This window comes from Myotis davidii, unplaced genomic scaffold (assembly GCF_000327345.1).
Source record: "Myotis davidii unplaced genomic scaffold, ASM32734v1 scaffold384, whole genome shotgun sequence".
In the NCBI taxonomy this organism is placed as follows: Eukaryota; Metazoa; Chordata; class Mammalia; order Chiroptera; family Vespertilionidae; genus Myotis; species Myotis davidii.
Window position 1 is genome coordinate 114,449 of NW_006295385.1, and position 3,092 is coordinate 117,540.

The window sequence follows — 3,092 nt, forward strand, 5'->3', positions numbered from 1 at the left end:
ACGGGGCATGCAGTGGAAGCATGGGCAGATGAGAGAACTTTGACCTCCAGCTGCACCTAGAACCAAAGTCTCATCCCTGCTCACCCCCCAGTGGAACTGAAGGAACAGATCATAACCAGAACTTGAGCTTTGGGACCTTTACAGAAGTCAAGTGTACATTTTCCAGAAAGATTCAGTGTTGATGTCCCTTTACCATAAATGGCCAAGTTCGGAAGTCCTTCAACTAAAGCCTTCCCCACCAGCACTTCGGCATCCATGTTCCCCCTGCCCCCTTTTTTATAGAATCTGGTATATTTGTTACAGAAAAAGTCATAACACTTAATAATTGACATATATTCTTTTTTTCATTTATAATACTTATACTAAGGAAATGGCAAGGCAGAAAAACAAATTTCACCTTTAAAAAAATTAAAAACAACACAATTCAAGAAATCTACTTTAATTTCAATAGAGATTACTTCAGAATGAACAGAATCATTCTCTACTATTTCTCGTTGTGCAGTAAGCCAAACAGTGAAACATCTTTCTATATTGCCCACAGACTTTTATGTTTCTTTTATACATATCTAATCTGTTTCCTCAATTGTATATATTCTGCATATAATACTACCTTAGATTTAAGAATACTGACAGAATTAAAATGTTTTCTTGCCTATGAAGAATACAACCACTTCCGAACACGCCATCACCTTATATGTTAAACCCAAGTTAATTAGAGTGTCTGAAGAAGAAATTTTTCGTAAGTTATTAATGACCTGATTCTATTTTTTAAAGTTTCAGCCGATGTGAAAAAAAGAAAATCTTGTTGTCAATTCATGATGTTATGAGAAAAAAAAATAATTCATTCTTCCACAGAAAAAGTGGTTTTAGAGAACAGTTCTGATAGTATTTCAAAGTATCAAAAGGGTCTGATAGGTAGCCTCCTTGTTGGGGGCGGGGGGATGATTACAATAATTTCAAATCCTCTTCTGAACTGCTCAGTAGCCCCAAGTGATTTTTATATTGGGAGGCAGATTACTGGCCACAAGTTCATCAAATTTAGCTCTATCTTGAACAGGCACATTGTAGAACTCAAGAACATCTCTGACCCTGCACATCTCGTTAGGCATGGCATGGCCCAAGTCATCAGCTAAACATGCCAAGAAACTGAACTTCAGATGGCCATCTTCCAGGGGTTTGTCCTCCCAATTGCTAGGGCAGATGAGCCAGAAAATTCTTCAATGTCAGATTCCAAACGCCTCCGGAGATGTTCAGGTGGCATGTATGTTCGGCTTCGTAAGGGTGGACACACCAGGCTAGGTTCTTTCTTCACCTCCTCTACTGTCTCAGCTACCACTGGCTTTTTCTGTTCTCTGAATTGAGACCAAAATTCTCAACGTGGGACCCCTGCAATTATCCACGTGAGACCTTTTCTCGAAACGTCGGGCACTGAAGCCGCAGCCATCTCTGTGGAGAGCTACGCGATGGAGCTCCATGTTCCCCTTTACCATTTAAAAACCCGTAACCTAGTGCAGCAAGTAAGATAGATTTGAGGTACCATTACGTCTCCTAGCTTCTCAGTTGGCAACTTTTTGATCAATAAACCTTTCCTTACTCCAAACTCCAACATTTTGAGTACAAAGAGTCAGGCACAGACTTTGGTTGGGTATCAGACCCACTAGGGTTAACTTATTTATTAGACACTAGAGGCCCGGTGCACGAATTCGTGCACCAGTGGGGTCCCTTGGCCTGGCCTGCAGGATCAGGCCAAAACCAGCTCTTCCACATCCCCCAAGGGGTCCTGTATTGCAAGAAGGCACAGGACAGGCTGAGGGATCCCACCCGTGTACAATCAGGGCTGAGGAGGGACACGGGAGGTTGGCCTGCCGGGGAGGGACTGCGGGAGGGCTCCAGGGCGTGTCTGGACTATCTCGTTCAGTCCTGATTGGCTGGACCCCAGCTGCAAGCTAACCTACCGATTGTCTGCTCACCCCCTGGTCAGTGCATGTAATAGGGAGCAGTTGAGCAGCCTTAGAATATCATTAGCATATTACACTTTGATTGGTTGAACAGCCAACCAGATGACCGGACACTTAGCATATTAGGCTTTTATTATATAGGATAATAGATACAGTACATAAGGCCCATGATACAGTTATGCCCCATGGAAGTGTTTTAATTTTTGTTTCTTTTAAAATCAGAAGAAAAAATATTTTTTAAATAATGATAATGAATTCAGCTTGGATTATATTCATCTTTGTACCAAAATAATTGTAAAATATAATTACTTACATTTTTTATGGAGGAAGGAACCCATAAAGGCACCATGCCTGTAGCCCCTTAATGCCATAATGAAGCACTGAAGTTTACAGCTCACAGTACTGAAAGGCCAAAATGGGTATTGATGTGCAGAGCCCCAACCCAGCTCTGATTCCACTTTAAGAGTTAATCATGCCATCAGATTCCACTTGGTGTTAATCATGTCATCAGCGTTTCCTTTCTGTCCTGATGAATTCCCTGTCTAGCATGTTAGAACTTTCCTATTCAAACTGGGGTGGCAGATCAACAGGAGGAGCATCATCTGGACTTGTTAGAAATGCTAACTCTCAAGCCCCACCCAAGACCTAATGAACCAGAATCAGCATTTTCATAAGGTTTTGAGTAATTAAGCACATTAAAGTTTGTGAAGAGCTGATGAGACCAAAGGATTTAGATGAGGAGAACTGAGGGCTGTAGAGAAAAAAGGCTTACTGACCTGGGGAAAGATCAATGCCTGGGGGTACCTGGGATTTCCTGAGAAAAGATTATAGCAGCACAGGTAAAGAGATGTAATGCTAAGAGAAGAGTCAGGAAGAAAGCAGGGATGGAATTTAAGAGAACCCGTCAGAAAGGTTTTGCCTTTATGGTGCTTTCCCCATTGGACTCTGGAAAAGTCTCTTTAAAAAATTATATATATACTAGGGGCCCGGTGCACGAAATTCGTGGACTGGATGTGGGGTGGGGGGGGGAGTGTCCCTCAGCCCAGCCTGCCCCCTCTCACATACTGAGAGCCCTCAGGCATTGACCCCCATCAACCTCCAATCACAGGATCGGCCCCTTGCCCCGGACTGCCG

General features: G+C 42.8%; 1 pseudogene; it reads right to left on the bottom strand.

The window, feature by feature from the left end:
- Positions 1–930: 930 nt before the first annotated feature.
- On the bottom strand, positions 931–1,444 carry LOC102752011 (annotated as a pseudogene).
- Positions 1,445–3,092: the final 1,648 nt, after the last annotated feature.